The sequence below is a fragment of the Triticum aestivum genome, chromosome 2D (genome assembly GCF_018294505.1).
Source record: "Triticum aestivum cultivar Chinese Spring chromosome 2D, IWGSC CS RefSeq v2.1, whole genome shotgun sequence".
NCBI classification, from domain to species: domain Eukaryota; kingdom Viridiplantae; phylum Streptophyta; class Magnoliopsida; order Poales; family Poaceae; genus Triticum; species Triticum aestivum.
In genome coordinates, this window is record NC_057799.1 from 413,858,332 (window position 1) to 413,883,611 (window position 25,280).

Genomic DNA, 25,280 nt, shown 5'->3' on the forward strand with positions numbered 1-25,280 from the left:
GGGCGACTGGCTCTATCGCGTAGACATCCCTAAGTGCTCGCTTACACTCCCTTTTGGGGATGTGTGTGGCGTATATCATGTTCACCGTTTTGACTTGAGGGGGAAATTTCTTTTGCCCCCCAGTGCTTGGTTGACGGGGCTCCTCGTCATCGTCCTCGCTCTGTGATTCCCCTTCCTTGTTTTTGTTGTTTACCTTGCTGGCTTGTTTAAAGACCCGGCAATCTCTGTTAGTATGGTTTGCCGGTTTGTCTGGGGTGCCATGTATCTGGCAAGGACGATCGAGTATGCGGTCCAAGCTGGATGGTCTTCCGCTGATCCTTTTATAGGGCTTCTTTCGCTGGCCGGACTTGGAGCCACTGAATCCGGCGTGAACTGTTGTGTCATCGGTGTTGTCGCCATTGCTTCGGCATTTGTGTCTGTTGCGCCGGAGCTTGATGGTGCTATTTTTGGCCTCGGAGGGGCCTGTGTCGTTGGCTGTGTTTGTACTGAGAGCCAGCCAACTATCCTCTCTCGCGCAGAAGCAGGTCATAAGTGTCGTGAGGGCTGCCATGGACCTCGGCTTTTCCTGGCCGAGGTAGCGGGCGAGCCATTTGTCCCGGATGCTATGCTTACGCCAGGGCTTCGGCATCCGGACAGTCAACGATCTGGTTCTTTTTGGTTAGGAACCTAGTCCAGAATTTTCTGGCTGATTCTCTAGGTTGTTGAGCTATGTGGCTTAGGTCATCGGCATCTGGTGGCCGGACACAAGTTCATTGGAAGTCATCAAGGAAAGCCTCTTCCAAGTCCTCCCAGCTGCCGATGGAATTCTCAGGCAGGCTATTTAACCAGTGTCGAGCTGGTCCTTTGAGCTTTAATGGGAGGTATTTGATAGCGTGGAGGTCGTCTCCTCGGGCCATGTGGATGTGGAGGATAAAATCTTCGATCCACACTGCGGGATCGGTTGTTCCGTCGTATGATTCAATATTGACAGGCTTGAACCCCTCGGGGAATTCGTGATCTAGCACCTCGTCTGTGAAGCAGAGAGGGTGTGCGGCGCCTCTATAGCGGGCCGCATCACGGCGTAGCTCTGATGGAGTCCGTCTGCGGCATTCGGCCCGGGCGTGGTTAGGTTTTTCACGTCCGAATGGGTAGCCATCGTCGTGCCTCGAGGCACGTCCTCGCGATCCGTAGATCGGTCTTTTGTGTCCTGCTCTACTGCCCAGGGTCTGCTGGAGGTCGTACATGTGACCCCGAACTCTTCCGTCTCTATTTTTACAGGGCGGTGGGGCAGGCTGCTGTTCGGCCTAAGTTGCCGCTTTATCCCGACCGCGGGGTGGCCGGTCGGACGCACTGTCTCGACCACGTGGTGGTCGTTCCGCATTACACGAGGGAGATGTGTGCTCCGGTGCCACCTCATTGAATTGAGGTAGCAGTCTGTGTTTCGGGTAGCTCTTGGCTGGGCACTTGAGGCCGTATTCTTCGGCTGTCAGGACGTCAGTCCATCTGTCGACGAGCAGATCTTGTTCGGCTTGAAGCTGCTGCTGTTTCTTTTTCAGGCTCCTTGCAGTGGCTATGAGCTGAAGCTTAAAACGCTCCTGCTCCAGAGGATCCTCAGGCACGATGAAGTCTTCATTGCCGAGGCTTGCCTCCTCCTCGGAGGGTGGACGGTAACTATCGTCCTCCGAGTCATCTTCTATGGCCTGTTCATCAGGGTTGTCTTGCCTGTTGTCATGTTCCTCCTGTTCAGATGTAGCTCCAACAGGGTCTTTGTTGTTTTCGGTGTCGCCCGGAGTACTATTTTCTCCGGTGCCAGTGTTGCTATCTTTTGAGCGACGAGGCTTAGAGCGGTGTTTGGGGCGCCGACGCTTGGACTGCGTCTTAGAGGGTTTATTCGCGTCTGGCTCTTCTTTGTCGTCGCCAGATCCTTTAGGTGTATCAACCATGTACACGTCGTACGAAGAGGTGGTCGTCCAACGTCCAGTAAATGGCGGGTCTTGGCCTTGCTCCTTGTCGGCATCGTCGTCCATATCGTCGATATCTTCGGAGCCATAGTCAAGCGCGTCGGTTAAGTCATCGACGGTGGCTATGAAGTGGGTGGCGGGTGGGAAGCAAAATTCCTCGTCATCCGCCTCTAGCTCGAACAGAACATAGTTCGGCTGTGAGTCTTCCTCCAAGGACAAGTTCTTTAAAGAGTTTAGTATGTCACCCAAAGGTGAATGATGGAAGATGTCTGCGGCGCTAAATTCAAAAATCGATAATCGATCCAGTTCGGTGTCCGCAGGCGCACCTGATCCGGAACGTATAGCCAGAGACGAGTCCGGAGTTCCATTGACGCAAACATTGCAGGATGTCAAGTCCGTGTGGGGCTCCAACGCCGCGGACTTTGTGGCCTCGGAGGGCACGATCTGCTTCGGTTCTGAAGCGGTTGCAGCAACAGGATCCATCTCCTGGACGTAATCCGATAACAGATATAAGTCATGTTCATTGGGACGAGGGGGAGCGATCGCTGCGGTTTCAAACCCATTGAAGATCGAGTCTCCACGGGTATCCGCGGCGTAGTTCAAGCTTCCAAATCTGACCTGGTGGCCAGGGGCGTAGCTATCAATCTGCTCCAGACAGCCAAGCAAGTTGGCCCGCAGTACGAAGTCGCCGAACACGAAAATCTGTCCGGGGAGGAAGGTTCCTCCTTGGCCGGCGTCATTATCGACGATTGAAGGGGCCATCAAACCTTTTGTCGACGGCACAGTGGAACTCTCAATGAAAGCACCAATGTCGGTGTCAAAACCGGCAGATCTCGGGTAGGGGGTCTCGAACTGTGCGTCTAGGATCGATGGTAACAGGAGACAGGGGCCACGATGTTTACCGAGGTTCAGGCCCTCTCTATGGAGGTAATACCCTACTTCCTGCTTGATTGATCTTGATGAATATGAGTGTTACAAGAGTTGATCTACCACGAGATCGTAATGGCTAAACCCTAGAAGTCTAGCTTATGTGAATATGGTAATGAGTATCCGTCTATACGGACTACGCTCTCCGGTTTATATAGACACGGGAGAGGTCTAGGGTTACATGGAGTCGGTTACATCAGAGGGAATCTGCATAGTCGGTTGCCAAGCTTGCCTTCCACGCCAAGTAGAGTCCAATCCGGACACGGGTATAGTCTTCGGTCTTCATGTCTTCAAAGCCCATCAGTCCGGCCCAAAGGATAACAGGCCGGACGCTCGAGGACCCCTTAGTCCAGGACTCCCTCAGGGCTCACGGGGGCTGAACTACCCCGCCAACCACTCAAGCACGACCCACGTCGTCAATCAGTGCGGTGTCAAGCCGCAAGATGATTAAGTGGCAGCTATTCGCCACATGGCAGCCATCTCCTACAGAAGAAACTCACAAATGACACCAGTCCTGCGACGTGTCAAGAGAACATATGCGGAGCTGGCGAGTTAGCCCGGTAGGCCTTGCCGGACAGCCAGTGATGTGACACTAAGTGGTGCATTTAATGCACCCTGTCAGCTCGCAGAGTTAGGTATGATAGCACTGTTTGCTATCATATCAATGGATAATGACCACTTTGCCGCTGTGGTGACCCCTTAATCTATAAGAGGAGGCCCATGGCACTCGTAGGAAGGGTTAATGGGTTAGAAAGTTGACAAGCCCAAGCCACCACACGCGCGTAGTCGCTGCTGCCCTGAGGCAGCTTGCCGGGCAAGTGTACTACGCACCACTACATTCATTCCATCATCAATCCACCAAAGCAGGAGTAGGGTCTTACGCCTGCGGCAGCCCAAACCTGGGTAAATTGCTCGTGTGCTTTATGCCATGTTGCCGTGCGCAGATCTGCTCTTTGTGCAATGTGACGTCCCCCTGCCGAACCAGCAAGGGGCCACCCGATCCCATAGGTGGCCGCGGATATCCCGCGACAGTATGTCAGACGGATCGAGATCTTTGAAGTCAGGACGTTCTTGAATCATCAGGGCCAGGGTGTCGAATGAGCTGGCAAGTGATCTTAGGAGCTTCTTGACGATTTCGTGCTTGGTGATCTCAGTGGAGCCAAGTGCGCGAAGCTCATTTGTGATATCAGTGAGGCGATCAAATGTGAGCTGGACATTCTCATTGTCGTTTCCCTTGAAGTGGTTAAAGAGGTTGCGAAGAACATCATTCCTTGAATCTCTCTGAGTTGAGACGCCTTCGTTGACCTTGGAGAGCCAGTCCCAGGCTAGCTTTGCAGTTTCCAGTGCACTCACACGGCCGTACTATCCTTTGGTCAGATGACCATAGATGATGTTCTTGGCAGTTGAATCCAGTTGAATGAACCTCTTTACATCAGTAGCGGTGACACCTTCACCGACCTTGGGAACGCCATTCTTGACGACATACAAGAGGTGGACATCAATGGCTTCAAGATGCATGCACATCTTATTCTTCCAGTAGGGGTAATTAGTGCCATCGAAGACTGGGAACGCAGCGGAGACCTTGATTATTCCTGCAGTCGACATAGCTAAAACTCCAGGTGGTTAAACTGAATAACACAGAACAAGGGAGCACCTTGCTCTAATACCAATTGAAAGTGCTAGTTATCGACTAGAGGGGGGTGAATAGGCGATTTTTATGAAAGTCTTCAAAACACGAGGTCTTTGAAGACAAACAGTAGAAATGAACCTATTGATATGCAGCAGAAGGTAGACTACACTAGACAAACCATAGCCAAGTAAGCAATGAAGTGAAAGCACGAAGACTATCAGCAGCTAGGTAGTATGGATTAGGATGGAAGACAGTATGAAGCCAAACAGTAAATAGTCTTCACTCAGTGAAGTCAATCAGATCAGACAAGCAGGCAATGACTTCATGAAGACAAACTCTAAAGTAAGGGGAAGTGGAGGATAGAACCAGTTGCTTGGTGAAGATAAGGATTTGGTAGACTAGTTCCAGTTGCTGTGACAACTGTACGTCTGGTTAGGGAGGCTGAGATTTAACTCACAAGACCGCGTCTTCACCTTATTCGCCTTGAGCTAAGGACACCCAGTCCTCGCCCCATCACTCTGGTAAGTCTTCAAGGTAGACTTCCAAACCTTCACAGACTTCGTTCACCGGCGATCCACAATGACTCTTGGATGCTCAGAATGCGACACCTAACCGGCTGGAGGATTCACAGTCCTCAAGTGTAACAAGTCTTCAGGTCACGCGGATAGAAAGACTTCAGTGATGCCTAACACTCTTTGGCTCTGGGTGTTTTGGGCTTTGTCCTTGCAAGGATCTCTCTCTCAAATGCTTCGGAGGTGGGTTGCTCTCAAACGACAAAAGCGATGCACTAACTCTGAGCAGCCACCAATTTATGGTGTAGGGGTTGGGCTATTTATAGCGAGGAGGCAACCCGACCTGATTTGTCCGAAATGACCTGGGTCACTAAGGAACCGACACATGTCCAACTGTCGGATTTCAAACACACGCGGCAGCTTTACTTGGGCTAGAAGCAAAGCTGACTCATCCAGCTCTCGATAAGATTTGCTCTCATTGTCTTTGCTCGAAGACATAGAATTTTGGTTGAGCATCACATCAGTCGCTCTGACTTTGTTCACTTGGACCCCACTTAACAGTACGGTGGTTCCTATGACTCAACAAAGAAGAAAAGGAAACTACAAAACAACTATGTCTTTGCACTCCATAGTCTTCAAGTGAATGTCTTCACATGTCATAATCTTTATCGTGAATGTCTTCACGAACCACCATTGTATTCAATGTCTTCACACATTTTTAGGGGTCATCTCTGGTAGGTAAACCGAATCAATAAGGGACTACTACCTGTGTTATCCTGCAATTCTCACAAACACATTAGTCCCTCAACCAAGTTTGTCATCAATACTCCAAAACCAACTAGGGGTGGAACTAGATGCACTTACAAGGAGGCTTGGAGAAGAAGAAGATCAGAGGATAAGATCTCAGTGGGTGCAATTATCAACGATACCCACACCTACACACGCAACGACTAATATAGCTGAGTACGATGGGCCGGTCCCTCGGCCCATGGATGAAGGCCCAAGTATAACTGGTCATTGCACTCCCCACTCCTTAAGCAGCAGCTTGACCTCAAGCTGTAGGAAGCTCTGTCACTGCACTGGACCACTCCCAGGTTGCCATGGATAGCGGTAAACCCGACCAAGCGTTCTTGTACTACTTGTGTGTGCGTCCTCCGACGCGCACCCATCGAGACGCCAGGACTTGCGCGGGCTTGGACGATGTGGTCAATTGATGCGCATACTGAAGCTCTTCAGTTGTAGTGGTACCATCACACGGTGGTGTGGCGGGCTTGAGCAAGGAGACATGAACCACAGGGTGTATCTTGCTAGTTGCTGGTAATTGAAGGTGCAAGCAACGTCACCAATTCGCTCCACGACCTGAAATAGACCAAAGTATTTGAAACCCTGTTTGTGGTTAGTGAGACGAGCAACCGACTATTGCATATATGGCTGAAGTTTCAGATATGCCCAATCGCCTGGTTGAAATACCCTCTCAGAACGATGCTTGTCTTCCTGAGCTTTCATGCGTTGTTGAGCACGTTGGAGTTGATCACGGATAAGTGCAGTCATTGCATTCCGCTCTGACAGACAAACTATAAGATCTGTGGGTGTATCTGACTACAGATTTTCCACACCCAGATGTCTTGGCTCATAACCATAGAGAACTTTAAAGGGTGTATGTCCAAGAGCAGAGTGGAAGTTTGTATTGTACCAGTATTCAGCTTCTGAAATCCACTGTGCCCACTTCTTCGGTGCAGAATGCACCATACACCTCAAAAATGTTTCCGCACATTGGTTTAACTTCTCTATTTGACCATCAGTCTTAGGGTGATTTGTTGTACTCATGTTCATCTTGGTGTCTGTGAGTTTACAAAGCTCCTGCCACACATTGCTAGTGAACAAGGGATCTCTGTCAGCGATGAGAACTTTAGGCAGATCATGGAGCTTATAGACATTGTCCAAGTATCCTTGTGCAACAGAGATAGCAGTAAAGGGATGGCATAGTGGTATGAAATGGCAATATTTGCTGAACTTGTCAATGACAACCAAGATTGTATCATAGTTTTTGATTTTGGGAAGACCACTGATGAAATCCATACTAACCATATTCCAAGCTTCTTTAGGTATTGGAAGAGGGCTTAGCAAACCTGGTTTCTTTATGTGTTCTGACTTAGCTTCTTGACAAATAGAACACGATTTGACAAACTATTCCACAGATTGTTTGAGAGCAGGCTAGGAAAATAAAGCTTGCACTTTAGCATGATCAGTCCATCCTTGCTAATCACATGGCCCAAATACTCTAACTTCTGCTGAGCAAAGGAACACTTACTCATCTTCACATATAACTGGTTAGCAGCTAACAAGTCGAAGACTTCCTTAAGATGCTTCAGATGTTCTTTGAATGTAGCACTATACACCAATATGTCATCCATAAAACATAACACACTTTTCCTAATTAAGGGGGCCAAAACAGTGTTCATTCCAGTCTAAAAAGTAGCAGGTCCTTCAGTCACCCCAAAAGGAATAACTTTAAATTCATATAACCCATTATGCACTTTAAAAGAAGTTTTATGGTCGTCCCCTTCCACCAGTCGAATTTGGTGGTATCCTACTCTCAAATCTAACTTGGTGAACCAAGTAGCTCCAGCTAGCTCATCAACTACAGGCATGGGATACTTGTGTTTCACAGTGATTGCATTGAAGTGACGATAATCAACACAGAAACGCCAAGTACCATATTTTTTCTGACCAACAGAATAGGAGAAGCAAATGCACTTGAGCTTAGTTGGATAATACCTTGTTGTAACATAGTAGCAATCTGTTTCTCTATCTCATTTTTCTGGATTGGGTTATATCTGGAGGGCTTGACATTGACAGGTACAGCACCAGACAACAGAGGGATTTTGTGATCAAAATTCTATGTGGAGGTAGAGAGGTAGGTTCTGAGAACAAGTTCTTGTGTTCAGCAAGCAATTTCTGTACTTCTTCAGGCACAAGTTCAGACTGTGGTGGAGTATCAGATATGTGATATAGCTGAATAATGTGATCAACATCATCAGTATGCAGTAATCCTTTTAGTTCTTGTGCTGACAATTGTTTGCAATCAGTTGCAGTCTCAAGAATTCCTATCAGTGCTACTTCTGTATTTCTATAACTAAATTTCATAATCTTCTTGCGCCAGTCAACCCACATGGGACTCATGGTCTCCAACCAATTCATACCCAAAATGATGTCATAATTATCCAGTGGTAATGCTTTCAGAGATGCAGTAAAACTAGTACCCTAACACCACCATTGGAGTCCCAACACTTGTTTAGTGCAGGTTAGCAAGCCCCCACCTGCTACTCTGACTGAAGCTGGGGTTAGTTGCTCGACAGGGCACTGCAGTTTCTCCACTAATTTCTCACTGATGAAGTTATTGGAGCTACCAGAGTCAATCAAAATAAGCAGATGAGTTTTCCCTATCATGCCTTGTAACTTGATACTCTCTTTGCAAGAAGTTCCACTCAATGCTTGTATAGATAACTTCATTACTGTTTCTTCTATCTCGGAAGCAGTATCACTATCTTCCCTTGCAGGTGCCTCATCAGAATTGTCTGCGAGTTGTAGTGCTGATAAATAACTCCTCAATAACATGTATCTGAATGGATGTGGGACACTTGTGATTTGGTCCAAATTTCTCTCCACATTTAAAACATTCCCCTCTGGCGCATTTCTAAGCCCTAAGATTATCAAATTTCTCATAGAATTTCCCTTTATCTGTGGTTTTCTGATCTCCAGGAGCTGACCCAAGTAATCCCTGGTGAATATACTGTTTGTTCTTCCGCCTGGAATCTTGTTTGAAGGCTGATCAATTTGTATCCTCTGCGAGCAATTCTTCTTGTGTTTGTGCACAAGCAAATGCCACATCCATAGTTACTGGATGTTGCCACTTAAGAGCGACCCTTATCTCCTGTTTCAGTCCTTCCATAAACCGATTGACAAAGAATGTCTCATCATAAGAAGGATTATACATGAGTATCTTGTGCGTATGCTCTTCAAAACAATGAGCATAGTCATCAACTGAACCTTCCTGGTGCAATGCAAAGAACACATCCATTAACCTGGAATACTTATTCCTATTGAACTTGGCAAAAACTGCAACACACAACTGAGGCCAGGAGTCAATTGTGTGCATAGCCTCATAGGTCTGTAACCAGAGAGCGGCATTTCCTTGAAAATGCATGGTAGCAAAATCAACCTAGAGATTTGCCTGGACAGAGTACATCCTGAAATATTTTTCACATTGTTGTTTCCACCATTTGGGATTATCATCATCAAACTTTGGAAAATCAGACCGAGGGATGCGAGGACTAAATCGAGAATGAGAATACTGTGCTGCTGAATTGGGCGACACTCCGTGCTCATCGATTTCGTTAGAGAATTCCTCATATGTTTGAAAGTGATGGCTGGAATGCTCACCATGGCCTTGGGCAGATCTGTTGTTGCGCGGTGCCCGCATCTCTGCGCCAGCCGGATTTCCTTCGTTACGCATCACCTCCACCCGTAACCCTCCTGCGCGCTGCTATGGTTCTGGCAGAGTAGTTGTTGTGGGCGGCGCTTGTTCCAGAGACGAGACGCGTTTGAGGACCCCATTGAGGGAGTGCTTCATCTCGTCCACCGCTGCATCCAGCCCACTGTTGGCGATGAGAAGCTGACCCAGCGTCGCCTCTATACGGTCGAGCGATGCGGTGGTGGTCTATGCTAGCGCGTCGAACGCCTTCGCCGAGGATGACGTGTAGCTGTCGACGGTGGTGCACAGCTCCTGAATTCCCTTGGCGTTGTGCGCCCCGGCCTCCGAAACGGCCTTGCTCTGCGCTATGGTCGCCTGAATCAGCTGCTGCATCTCCGCAAGCGTCATATCCGCTGCCGCCATGCGTGCTGAGAGCGTGGTCTGTCGGATCTCGCCGTGGTTCACCGCCGGTTGTCCCAACCCAACTCAGGTACACCAAAGTGTTTTGCGCGAATTCCCTGAGGAATCGCACCTTTTGTCAGGAATTAGGGGTCAACGGCGGATCAGATCACCGGAGAATTTTTTTGTTGCGGATCTGACGAGGCTCTAGATACCAAATGCTACGTGATTGATAGCATTCCCTGCCTTGGCTAGGGTATGGTTCATAGATCTCAGAGTATCAGAGGTTACAGAGGAGAGTTACCGCAGGGAACGAGGCTTGGAGAAGAAGAATAGCAGAGGATAAGATCCCAGTGGGTACAATCATGAATGATACCCACACCTACACACGCAACGACTAATATAGCTGAGTACGATGGGCCGGTCCCTCGGCCCACGGACGAAGGCCAAGTATAACTCGCCGTTTCATTCACTGGGCTACAATCGTCGATCGTTAGTCGCGATTTTTGTCCGCCATTCAGTAGGTCATTAATTTAATTTCACAAATCCGTGTGGCAGACAAACAAGAAAATTAGAATTGGAATACAAATCAAATCCTTTGCGGAATGTGTTTTCGTTTCATTTCTACCAAATGAAACCGAAACCTGCTGGAGGCAAACGAGCTGCCAGAAACGGCTTCGGACTGCAACCAACGCTGCAATCGCACGCGTTTCTTTTACTGGAATCCGAGTTCAACTACACACCGTCTCCCTCTCCCATCAATCACCACGTAGATAGAAGCAAGACCTCTTTACATCTTCGTTCAAGTCGATTCATTTAGTTCTGTACAACTTTTACAGTAGTTGGCATTTTTTGGAGCCCTTCGTTTGTCTCGATCTAACGGCGCAACATACGTAGTACTCGAAAGTACGCGGATAAAAGTACTCAAAAGTACAATTAGTCTAGGGGCATTTTAGTCCTAGGAAATATATGACAAGGTGGGGCCCTCTCGTCCAATGCAAAACCGCCGCCCCTCTCCTCCAATGCAAAGCCGCCGCCGTGCTCCTTCCCCTCTTCCATCACCATTGCAACCGCGGCCATCTCCTAGCCTTCTCCTCCTTCTCGCGGCCGCAACTTTGATCTTCTCATCTTCCACATCCACCCCCCTCTTCCATCCATGCAAGATCCTCGATGGAGCAGCAGATCGAGCACATCGGCGGCGGCGAGAACGCCGACTTCGTGGAGATCGCCGGCGGCGAGAACACCGACTTCATGGAGATCGCCGGCGGCGACCAGGTCAAGATGGCCAGGTTGACGGAGATCCGTTCTTGGTTTCACAACATATTGCAGATGAACTGGACGGCAATGGCCACTTTGAAGCAAATGACGAGGAGGGAGAGGGTAAAGCTTTGCCCCCCCCCCACCCGCACAACCGATGCACAAGGTCGAGATCCTCCTCTGGGCGATGGAGCAGGCCGATTCGTCCAGCCCGTGGACCAGGCGTAGGTGGTGGGCGTTCAGATCCAGGGTAGAGCATCCACTGGATCAGGAACCCACGGTGCACGAGGTGCCGTTGCAGATTGTGGAGCCTCCAACCGAGTCGGAGATGACTCCGAAGCGCAAGAGGAGGAGGACAGTGGTCGCGACATTGCTTCCCTGCCGTTCTCCACGCTTCCCTCGCCGCTCTCCTTGTCTGAACGGCTGCCGTAGCGATGTTTAGGGTAAGATTGCTGAATTTCATTCATCATTACTTGCCACTTGCTTAATTTGATTCTCTGCAATATGTTCTTGCTACCTGTGTACTTGAATCCGTAGCCTCTGGATGGCAGCTTAGTTTGATCGACGAGGCTGTAATGAGTCTAGGCATATAGCATTGCTATGTTTACTTGCTACGTTTTGATGTGCTGGAGTGGTATCCATGATAGGAAATTTTGTCTGTCACCTCAAGAGTTGTGTTCAAATTACGTGATGCAATCTGTGTAAATTGAACTTGCAATATTTTGGCTGCAAGAAGTGCCTCCAGAAAAGTTCAGTACACAGTTTAGAGTGATAGACTCTGGGTTGACACTGAAATATTTCAATACTGCAAGTTTAGTAGATAGTTGTAGGCATTGAAATATTTCAGTACTGACAGGTTCACACTGAAATATTTGAGTAGTGCAATTGCAGTACACACGGGTACACACTGAAAAATTTCAGTAGTGCAATGCAATTTCAGTACACACGGGTAGACACTGAATATTTCAGTACTGCAGTTTCAGTACACGCACGCAACCCCAGAAATATTTCGGTGTAGCAGTTTCAGTACACGCGCGTAGCCACTGAAATATTTCGGTGGTGCTGTTTCAGTACAAGCACGTAGCCTCTGAAATATTTCGGTGGTGCACTTTCAGTACACGCACGTACCCACTGAAATATTTCAGTGGTTCACTTTCAGTACACGCACGTACGAAATGAAATATTTCAGTGGTGCTGTTTCAGTACACGCATGTAGCAACTGAAATATTTCAGTGGTGCTGTTTCAGTACACACACACGTAGCCACTGAAATATTTCAGTAATGCACTTTCAGTACAGAGATGTAGACACTGAAATATTTCAGTAGTGCCATGTCGGTGATCTTGCATCCAAATATTTAGGGCTTCCTAATGATTCAGCAAAAAAATAGACATAAGCAGTGAAATAATTTTTGTAGGGATGTTGGCTTACTCATGTTGCCGTGCTGTACAACCTTTTGCTTCACTTCCTGTAAGTGCTTCTTGCATGTGCTATGGCCTACATGCTGTTTACTCTCATCACAGCAGTGATTTTGCATCTTGCAAAGGTCTTATTAATTCAACATTGACTTCTATGAACTTTGTATTCAAATTCGTATCCTCCTACAGTTGTTGTGACAGATTTCCTTGGCATCTTCAAATTACCGTACTGTCATTTTTCCAATACCAACTGTATTCAATCTGAAACTTTCAGTTACTTATATGCTACAGGTGGAATCATGGATAGGTTGCTGAAGATGCTGCGCCTCACAATAAAAGTCCCTTGCTCAACCTCAACATCACAAGCTTTTTTGCATTTCTAGTTGTCTCACTATTTCATGTGATGTATTTGAATACCAGAAGTTGTTATGCATTACAAGTTCAATCTGATAATCGTAGTACCTGCAGTCTGTGTGTTATCTGTTTTGTATGTGTGGGATCAAAATCTAATACGGTTCTGATTCCTGTTTTCATGGCCTTGATGCTAAGTTAAGTACATGCTGGTCAGAGTGATCGGAGGGAAGGGTGGCGCTGGTGGGAAATATTTTAGGGTTTTATCGTCGTGATAACCCTAGAAAATTAATAAAAACGTCGAAAATCAATGGAACTAGTCATGGATGCTTCTCATGTTGGTACAAGGGTGAAGAAAGAATACAGGTCCATTTGAAGCAAGTCGAGAAAAACCCGTCCTTCCACACGGACCCTTACCTCCTACCGGAACGGCCGCCGGTGAAGGATCGACAACGTGCGCTTCTCGCGTCACCTCCGAGAAGTATTCTAAGCATTTAATCGTATTAGAAAATCCATACAAATGCCGACAACCTTACCAAACTAGTCATGCTTCCTTCTCATGTTGATACAAAGAAGTGGAAATTTTTTGGGTCCATTTACATCATGTCCGGCAAGTATTTTAAGCAGTATAAATTCAAAAAAATATATAAAACCTTGGAAACCTAGCTTTGTTTGTGCAAGAGATCATGTGTGCCAAATTTGGGTGATTTGGAGGTGGTCGAAAAAATCACCGCATTCCGGAGGGACCATTTGGTCTAACTTAAGCCATTTTTGAACAAAGGTGATTTTTCCACCACCTCCAAATCACCCAATTTCTCTATGACACGGTGACCCACATGTGCCAAACATGTCCATGAAAGAAAATTTGGAAAAAAATATTTTACAATGCCCCCTTGAGGTATAGACCGATGTTTTGATCAGTCAGTCTAGAGGGCAGTATAAATTCAAAAAAATATAAAACCTTGGAAACCTAGCTTTGTTTGTGCAAGAGATCATGTGTGCCAAAATTGAGGTGATTTGGAGGTGGTCGAAAAAATCACCGCATTCCGGAGGGACCATTTGGTCTAACTTAAGCCATTTTTTGAACAAAGGTGATTTTTTCCACCACCTCCAAATCACCCAATTTCTCTATGACACGGTGACCCACATGTGCCAAACATGTCCATGAAAGAAAATTTGGAAAAAATATATTTTACAATGCCCCCTTGAGGTATAGACCGATGTTTTGATCAGTCAGTCTAGAGGGCAGTATAAATTCAAAAAATCAAAAAATATAAAACCTTGGAAACCTAGCTTTGTTTGTGCAAGAGATCATGTGTGCCAAAATTGAGGTGATTTGGAGGTGGTCGAAAAAATCACCGCATTCCGGAGGGACCATTTGGTCTAACTTAAGCCATTTTTTGAACAAAGGTGATTTTTTCCACCACCTCCAAATCACCCAATTTCTCTATGACACGGTGACCCACATGTGCCAAACATGTCCATGAAAGAAGATTTGGAAAAAATATTTTTTACAATGCCCCCTTGAGGTATAGACCGATGTTTTGATCAGTCAGTCTAGAGGGCAGTATAATTAAAAAATTCAAAAAAATATAAAACCTTGGAAACCTAGCTTTGTTTGTGCAAGAGATCATGTGTGCCAAAATTGAGGTGATTTGGAGGTGGTCGAAAAAATCACCGCATTCCGGAGGGACCATTTGGTCTAACTTAAGCCATTTTTTGAACAAAGGTGATTTTTTCCACCACCTCCAAATCACCCAATTTCTCTATGACACGGTGACCCACATGTGCCAAACATGTCCATGAAAGAAAATTTGGAAAAAATATATTTTACAATGCCCCCTTGAGGTATAGACGATGTTTTGATCAGTCAGTCTAGAGGGCAGTATAAATTCAAAACAATTCAAAAAATTATAAAACCTTGGAAACCTAGCTTTGTTTGTGCAAGAGATCATGTGTGCCAAAATTGAGGTGATTTGGAGGTGGTCGAAAAAATCACCGCATTCCGGAGGGACCATTTGGAGGTGGTCGAAAAAACCCGTCCTTCCACACGGACCCTTACCTCCTACCCGAACGGCCGCCGGTGAAGGAGGTGAATTTTTGGACATGTTAAGAATAATTTTTCCTTGTTCTGGGCATGGCCACCCAAGTGGATCGACAACGTGCTCTTCTCGCGTCACCTCCGAGAAGTATTTATGCATTTAATCATATTAGAAAATCCATACAAATGCCGACAACCTTACCAAACTAGTCATGCTTCCTTCTCATGTTTTGAATCAAAGAAGTAGAAATTTTTTGGGTCCATTTACATCATGTCCGGCAAGTTTGTTTGTACGTGTTCTCCATGTGTGTGAATGACATGTGGGATCCACATGTAAAAACCCCATACGCAAAAAAGAGGCCCAACCAAAGTGCCCGACGGAGTTTCGAACCTAGGGCATTAGTTTGTGATGGGGAGGGTGTTACCGCTGGGCTGATGATGCATTTTCATACAAATTACGTGCCCTCATATTTAAGAAATTCATTTACCATACCTATCATGTGTAACCACTGCTGGTGTCCACGTGTCAGCAGTTTGAAGGGCGGCGCGGGGCATAGCGCACGCGAGGTGCATGGCGCGGGGCAAACCCCACGCGTCCACACTGTGGAAGGCCCTGGTAGGTGAGACAAATCACCCCCCTCGACCCCTCGGTAACTCCAAGAGGCAGCCGCATTCATTTTCTTCCCCAATTCGGGTAGAAAACCCTCGTCCTCTCCCACTCCAGCCATACCACCTCGTCCTCTCCCAAACCCTCCTGGCTTCCTCAGCAATCCACTCCTCCTCCTCGTCTCGTCGACCGCCGATGAAGCGCGGCCGTGAAGATGCGGCCGACGAGCCGGAGGCAACCATCGGTGGAGAGCAGTCTGCTGCCGTGGGTGCCGCCGCGGTTGCAGCGGCTAACTCCGCCGTAGCGGCGACCGCTGGCGGTGCAGCAACTGCTGTGCCTCCTCCCGCTGCCATCCCAGCCGTCGAGCTACCAGTCGGAGAGCGTGTGCACGAGAAGGTGGGGGAAGATCTGGACGAGGAGACGGCGAGGCTCCATGAGAGAATCGAGGAGGAGTTCTACGGGGGGGGGGCACTGTGGACGAGATAGAGTTCGAGATGGCTGTGGATCCCAGGAAGGGCGGCGACTTCGACGAGGATGTCATCGACGAGCTGTCGGAGGTACTACTCTGGTTTTTTGAGATTTATTTTTCCTTCATGTACTCTGTTTTTTCATGGCATTGGGGTTTTTCTTGTTAAGTACATGAGAATCAAATTCATATGGGCGTGCTAGTTGAAAGGATCTAGCATAGATTTTCTTGCATAATGAATGGTGGTTTTTGAATCTGAATCATTTTCTTAAAGTATTGATGAGGTATTTCTACTCATGTACTGGCCCCTCCATAATGTTTGCGTACATGTAGGATTGTAGGGATCTAGCATAGATTTTCTTGTTGGATGGTGATTTTAGAATCTGATTCATTTTCTGTTCGAATAGACAGAAGAAAAAAACCCACTAGTATAGCTAAAACTCCATCAAGCAGGCAGATGATGCATTTGCAATATAATGGCAATTTACTGAATTGACACAGAGTTGCCATACTGATCTCTTAAAACACCACCCATCGACTCATGTCCTTCTTAACTATCATATGATGCATCTACATTCAGTTTTAATTGGTAAGAATCCTGTTCTGACCACTTGATTATTTCTTTGACACCATTTCCTGTTTTGGCAATTGGTCTGCCTTGTTGCATGAGGACAGAACCAATACCTTGACCTGATGCATCTGTTTAAAAAGTAAATGGTAGGGTCAAATAAGGCAAAGCCATAACAAGAGCAGTGACCAGACAATTCTTCAATGTTGTGAAGGCCTCAATTTGAGCATCTGACCACTGGAATGAATCTTTTTTAGACAACATGCCCTAAATACTCAACTTGTATTTGTAAAACTAGAATTCAATTTCTGAATCTTTTTTTAGACCACTGGAATGAATCTTTTTTAGCATATATTTGTAAAACTAGAATTCAATTTCTGATTCCAATAAATAGACAAAAAACACTTTGTTTTGCATGACAACATTTCCTGTTCCAAGTTAAGTTGCTCCAAAGTATTTTCCTCACCGGTATCATCAGAGTCACAAGATAAGGGATAAAGATAGTAGCCCATAGCTCCTTTGTAACTACCGACGACTAGACAGTTGGATTTAACCCTAACTAATTGCATATACCAATTGATGAGAGGCGTCGTAGCAAGGCATTGCATTCCACTGTGATAAAGCTTGGTCTATTTTGACATTTTGATTATGTCGTAAATCTAGTATCGACGCATCACTTGACGAGCACACTGACATCAGTTTAATGTCAAATTAGTCGTACGAAATGACAAAACAATCTCTCTCTCTCTCTCTCAGATAGATGAAATCGAGCTGTATGGGCTGTAGCGTAGTTCTGCATTATGCGTTGACTTGTCAGTGTGCTCTTGGCATTTTCGTCCATACTAACAATGTTGGAGAATTAGTATTGCTGCTCTCAGAAAGAATTATGGTTTCTTGATTCCAGTAGATAGAAGAAACCCCCGAAGCCTTTTTTCTGATTCCAATCAGAATTACACCTGTAACAAGTATCAAGTATCATTAAACCAAGCCACATTATGAATTCTTTCATGTGTTAATTATGTACTTCTTGTGCACTAATCTATCAATGCAACTATTCCACCGTCCATATTTATGCATGTCAAATTATTTGGGTCAATTATGTATGTGCATATACGCCTTATTTCAAGCAAATAGATAGTTGTCATGTTACACGTCTGTACTTTTCATACATTCTAATTAAGAGCAATGTAGCAGAATAGATTAACTGAGTTCTTCTTTGTGTACTAATTCACAGGAGGATGGCGATGATGTGGGGTATGACATGGACAGCAGGCACAGTAAGAGCTGCTACATCATGAGGCAGCTGATTGCTGGAAAATTCAAGTACCGTTTCTATGGAAAGCTTGGCTGCCCCTTCTGTGGCAAGGCGATCAAGGGCGGCATAGATGGCTTGATGCAGCATGCCGTCTCCACTGGCAACTCCTACAGTAGGAAGCAAAAGGCCAGTACTCTGGCAAAATATGCGGCCTACGGGCGCTTCCTCAAGATGGTGTGTAAGAACTTATGTCCTATGGTCTATGGTGGGTGTGAACTTATGGTGTGCTGTCTGCCGTTTAACTAAGTGTTTGCTGCTAATCTGCTTAAGTGTGGTCTAAGTTGTTATTAGTAATATTTTGCTGATGCATGTTAGGTATTGTACAATGGTAGATGCTAAGGGTGATGCTTAGAAAAATAAACCGGGTTTTTCTGAAGCACCATTGCCTATTCCTACAGGACAAACGCCTAGTTAAGCATCTACCCTGTACAAATAAGCACCGATGCTTAAGAAAAGCCTGGTTTATCTCTCTAAACACCTCGCCTAATCACCTTGCATTGTACAAGGCCATAGCAACTCAAGTATCGTACGGTGGTCTATGTTATGTTTGCTGTGTTATTCTTCCGTTCTAGAATCGTACGATGATGCATGCTAGGAACTCTACTACAATGACTATGGTAGTTATACCTTGGCATGATTATGTTCAGTTTATAACTCAGGATGTTCCAGCCATATCTATGACCAGTTACAACTGAACTATGCATTAGTTTTTGCCAAAAGTAAAGCATGCAAATGATTGCCAATTCTACCTATTGCCATTTGAAGCTTTGTACTGAGGATGCATTAGTTATTGCAATAAGTAGAGGATGCTCATGTTTCCCAGAAGTGCCTGTTTCCACTTTCTGGTAAGAACTGAACATGTATCAAATTATGCTAAAAGTAGACCATGAGCATGAACATGTATCAATTGCTGCTTCCTATTTGTGTTTGAATGGGCTCAACATATCTTGTGATGGTTTAGGGTCTCTGCGTGACCGTGATGATAACTCAAGATGTTCCAGCCATATCTATGACCAGTTATAACTCAACTATGCATTAGTTCTTGCCAAAAGTAAAGCATGCAAATGATTGCCAATACAACCGTATTGCCTGTTCAATTTTTGTACTGAGGATGCATTAGTTATAGCAGTAAGTAGAGGATGTTCATGATTGCCAAAAGTACATATATCCACTTTATGATAAGAACTGAACATGTATGAAATGATGCTAAAAGTAGAGCATGAGCAAGATCATGTATCAATTGATGCTACCTATTTAAGTTTGAATGGGCTCAACATTTGTTTGGCTATGGTCTTGCTGTCAAATTTAAGTGGATCATTTAACATATGATCCACTTATGAGTTTAAGCACACAACCTATTTGGTCATGCATAAAATAAGCGCAGTTTAACAAGGGTATCCAATTGCTTAACCACGTGAAGTTGTGCAAACCCTATGAGGGTTCAACTACTAAAAGAGCGGCCGACAACGATTAAAAAAAGCTACGATCAGGAAATACCTTCTCTCGGAGACGTCGGCGCCGAGTTGATGGCCGCGGATAGTGCGTGGCAAACTAGAAGTGCCCGTATAGCGCGGTAGACGGCGGCAAGGATATACGGCGGGTTCACGCGAGGACGGGGCGGCGAGAAGAACACTGAAGTCCGACCCCTCATGGCGGTGGGCGGTGGCCGGCAACTCCTGTAATCCGTGTGAGCCCGGGTCTCCGATCTGATCTTGCAGCGGTCGTGGGAGCTGCGGATGGCACGACCGGGTGGTTAGAATGAGGCGCTGTAATCGCGGGATTTAGGGAGGGGTGGGCCGCGTTGAGTTATGTGAGATTTCAATAATATCACAATGATATCCCAAAAGATCTAGAAAATATTGTCCTTGCTTTTTTAGTATTAACAATGGTTTCTTCGTGTCGCATATGCCCGAAAAACGCCATACGTGACAAAACTTGCAATACATGTTGAAAATGGTCGACATTGTACTAATGAACGAAAAAATCACGCATGTGACGAAACTTCCAAAATTTGTTGAAGATGGTTGATTTGGAGATGTTCTACAATTTCACTGCAATATTACATATTTATTTTATAATTAAAATTCAATGATGCAAGGTTTTACATGTTCTTCAATTGTTTTCAAACTTAAACTTTTTACACATGTCCAAGAAAGGCAATGTGGCAAGGTTTTACATGTTTTTCATTGTTATCAAACTTAAACTTGTCACATAAGACACGTGTACCTAAAAAAAGGAAGTGTTATTTTAGTATAAGTCAAAATGTCTCATAGGCAAAAAAAGATTTCATAGAAAAAAAAGCCCACCTACCTAACATGATATTTCACACACCACAGCCCGCATACGACTACAAACCCAGTGATATGGGCCAGGATGTAGGCCCGTGGTGGGACTAAACTCAGACGCACGCGCACCCAGCAGTGCATAGAGCGTGGTTGCCACGACGGACTGCAACTGCGCCCCACCACAACTACCCCCACGTCCTAGACGAACCGCCTCCCCCACGTCCCCATCCCAGGCGTGAAAAAGCCCCAAATCGACTACATCACTGCCTCATTCCGAGAACCTCCATTGCCGCTTCCATCTCTTCTGCAAACAACCCACAAACATCTCTCTTCGAAGCCCGCAGTCGCAGGAGGAGGGCAATGGCGGAGGAAGCGTCTGCCAAGCGTCATTGTGGCCAGACGTCCCACCAGAGCGGCAACCTCGACGTCGTTCACGTTCCCGGTCAGAAGCGCGAGTACACCGTAACCCTCACAGGGGTTGAGCTCCACGGCAAGGAGACGCTGGAGGTCGTCTGCACCAGCGAACCAGACAAGGCCGACGAGATGATCTCTAGGATCAGGAGGAGCGCCTGCGGCTCGTACCCCCACATCATGGGCGTTGATGTGGAGTTTACCAAAGATGATGAACCTCCGCAGATGGCAGCAGTTCTGCAGATCAGCGTGGAGGGTCTCTGCCTCGTGTACCACATCGCTGCGGCCACAAAATGGTGAAGTATCCTACTCATTCACCCTCTTCCATTCATCAATACTGCTCCCTCGAAATTTCATTAGACTAGTTTCATACTAGATGTACTAGTGTAGTTTGTGAAAATGGATGCACTAGTGCAGTTCCTCAAAGTAGATGCACTAGAATATATTTTGACCCTGATGCACTTGATTAGTATCTGAAACTGTTGCACAAGATTAATTTGTGAGGTTGATGTACCAGTGTAGTTTCTCATCTTGATTCATTAGTGTAGTTTCTGAACTTCATGTAGTGAAGTAGTTTCTGAACTTGGTCTGGTGTTATTTTCACCACCAAAAAAACTTAAGAACTTGGTGAAGCAGAGGTATATGTTATTTTATTCAAAATAATAAAACTAAACTGGCACTAAGAAAGCAAATAGATCATTGACTCAACTATATATTCCGAAAAGAAAAATAACATGGTGTACTTGATTTTAATTTCAGAACTTTGTGTACTAGTTTCTGAACTACATTCATCCATGACTTATACTGTATAAGCATCTACTCCATGTATTATTCACTTGTAAACCGTAAAAACAGAAGATTAAATCTTGAAAAATAAACACTAGTACTCCATGTATTCATCACTTGTCTCTCCCCTAGCAGGCCAAAGCGCCTCAAAGAGCTCCTACAGGAGGAGAAGTTGTTCACCTTTGCCGGTTTCAGCATTAAAAATGACAGGGACAAGCTGAAGTTGTCTGGTTTGGAGATAAACCCCAACAAGCACATCGACATTCAGCGCAACTGGAGAGTTCCATACAACGGAAAACCGTACGACTCCTTGGCTGATGTTGCAGCCAGCGTCATCCACCCATTCTACAGAAAGATGAAGAAGAAGATCGATAGGGAGGCAGACCATAAACTGTGGGGGGACAGCCCACTGCCAAATTACCTCATCGAGTACGCAGCAATAGATGCGTACGCCACCTACAAGTCGTGGAAGATAATCGACAACATCAAAAGAGGTCTGGAAATTTCAAAAGAGCAGGAAGCGGACCCCTACTACCACTGCCACTATGCGGGATGAGGAGACATCAAAGTCTGCCTTCGTGTTGCTTGCGCTTGTGCTTGTCGTTTATCTTGTTGTTTGAAATTTGTAGTTTGCTTTTCTTGGGTTAAACCAGCTTGTTTATGTCATGTGTGTCAGAGTTGAACCAGTTTGTTTATGTCCTGTTTGTCAGGGTTGAACAAGTTTGCTTATGTCATCAAGTACATAGTTTGCTTATCTCGTTAAATAAGTTTGCTAGCTTCCTATTTTGTTTATCCATCAAAACAAATATTCAAGTAAATTGTGAATGGAACTTTGTGGCTGCTCTTCAATACTCCCTACGTAAACTAATATAAGAGCGTTTAGATCACTATTTTAGTAATCTAAACGCTCTTATATTAGTTTACAGAGGGAGTACTAGTTATCAATGGAACTAATCACAGAAGGTTGTGCCATGTGTAGTTTTGGTTCAGAATTGTATGGAAAAGTAAACAATTACTACAATTAGAACTAAACTCCATTAACCGAACCTACGAAAAAGGGTCCCCCAACCCCCCCAGCTTTATACTATAAAGCAACAGCACCAAGCATCCAACAACAAGTCAAGACAGATTCAAGTTCAAGGAAGTCTCAAATAACCGCTGGGGCAACAACAAAACAAGCCCCAAACATAACAAGTTCATTTCACAGCGATACATGGCCCATTTACTGAACCTAGATATATATAGATAGGTACGGTAATACACGGCAAGTACTCGGAAACAAGAGCTAACATACCAAGTTCATTTCACATCGAAACATGGCCCAGCCAGTTCTAAATGAGGTTGATGGTGATCATCATCCTCAAGTCACGGCGACGGGTGTTCGCAACAGTGAGTAGGATGCCCTGACCTACCCAAAGATTCTTGCCATGAAGGAACTTCTTCCACCCCGCCCGGTTGAAGACAGTGCGACCGTCCGTGTCCACTGCGTAGGCACAGGTGGTGATGGAGCCCGTTCTGGTAAGGCGTAGTCCAGCAGTCATGCCTTCTTCATGCGGCTCGATGCCACAGCTAACAGATAACCTCTTAGGTAATTTCTGAAAATAGTTGATATGATATATGAGCATGTCACGTGCAATTATCAGCAAATCATACACTTGAAGACACATATATCATTGGATTCAACACTGAGCATATATATCATCACATCACTACACTAGACGCTAATCATCAAATTACTACAGTAATTAAGCATATCATTATTTACTACGTACACTAACCATATCATCGCATATTACTACACTACATAAGGATATATCGCATTACTACAACACATGCATACCATAAAAAATTCTGCACTAAATGAATTCTACACATGGCATATCATCACAGTACTACAACATGCATATCATATCAACTAGTACACTTATTAAGCATGCATATCATGTAATTACCACAGTAAGTAACATACCATGAGATGCTGTTTAACATTCGTCCTTGTGAGGCGGGTCACGAATGGCATCCCGACGTAGTCTTCACGTAGCGGAAGCATGTCCCAGAGGTTGCACGTTTCATCGCCGCTCAGCCTCAGTCTTTGGGCATAGAGTGCTTCATCAAGTGGGTTCTCATCATCATCTGAATCCTCACCATCGTCCTCCTCATGAACTTCATCCTCACTATCGAAAATCAAATTCAGATAGATAACAGAAATCCTGGGCCTTTCTCCTCTGAAGGAGAAGCTGATCAATTCACCCCCACTAAGACGCAAGCGGGCGATGAAACGATCCCATTCATCTCCTCCAATCTGGGTTATCGTTCGCCCCTTATCGACCTGCATAGTGTACGGCCCCCCGAGAGCGTCGAAGGTCACGGTGTCTCCGACGAGCTCATTGAATGCCAATCTCACATTGCATGGGACGATCTGTGCAAGATAAAAACAAATAACAAACACAATGCATTAGTGGAAATAGCAATAAAAAACAAAATTAATGAACTGTCAGAAGGTTCATATAAATTGTTACCGCTGCAAAAACAAAAGTAGGCTGGAAGTAGATGCCGAACAGCGTGGCAGTACAAAGGCTGGTCCGGCACCGTGACTTGCACCGTCGACACGGTGCTTCCTCCATTCTACACAGAACATGTTGAACTCTAAGTTGAATTGTATGCTACCATAGTACAATACAAAGATCATACATATAATAAATCATAGTGATAACCTAAAATGCAATGCCTATTAAATCTGTTTACTATCATCTACCTAAAAAGCAATGCCAATGACAATGGCAATGCCAGTATCATCTACCTAATAAATCCCAATCAGATCCAATCCAATGTCAGTACTACATACTATAGTGAAGAACGGATGAATTATTTTGATTTATTTTTTCACACATAGGGCCTCATTTTGATTTGCACAGGGCCTCTCTTTTCCCTGGTACGGCTCAGATCCTACACTACGACATCCATCAATCTATCAAAGAACCATCATATCCATCAACAAATCATCTACCGCATGTATCAAATAAAATTTCTGGATCAGATCCGCGCCCGGAGGGAGACGCATGCGGTTTGGGAAGGGAAGAAGATTCGCGAGGGGGATGAGGGGAGATCTCACCTACTTGCCGGAGTTGGCGGCGGCCGCGCAGATCCGGCGGCGAAGAGAGGCGGCGTCGGGAGCTGGCGGCGGCGGCGCTTGTCGAGAAGGGGACGAAGAAGTTGAAAATGATGTGGAGTACTAGGTGCACTTAGCCAAATGTGGTACATGTGGTGGCGCGTTTGTGTGGATGACAAGGGGACCCCACGTGTCGGTACCCATAGAAAAAAATTGGCATTTCCAACTGCCTCACGGGGATTCGAACCAGGGCCATGCGGGTGTGTGGTAAAGGGTCTAACCAGTTCGGCTGATGCAGTGTGTTCGGCTGAACCAATTTGCCTCTCCTTAAGACATTTATCCAGACACAGACACACGAAAAAAACCATGCACCGAGGCTGTGCTCCATGTGTGGCATAAGTGGTCCTGTGAAGCTGCAACTAGGACCAATGTTGATATATGTTGTTATTAGCTAGGGTACCAACACTATATAATGGCTTATGTGATCCTTGCTAGTAAAAAAACCATTATCCATGTTGGCCCAAGTGGCACGTTTGAGTGCAACGTGTCAATATTGGTGCATTTGGCCCTTATGGCATCCGTGAGTCCAAAGAGACCATGATTAGTGAAAACACATGAAGATTGCTACATGACGGGCCGTTGGCGTGTCTTGGTATGCACTGTGCGTGCAATGTGACTACGAAAAGTTGTTGCATGTCGAGACGTAGTTTATCGGTGCATGTGGATCCTATAGGCTTATTTGTTCCTTGTTTGTGGGCATGGTGCGTGTTGGCCCAAGTGACATG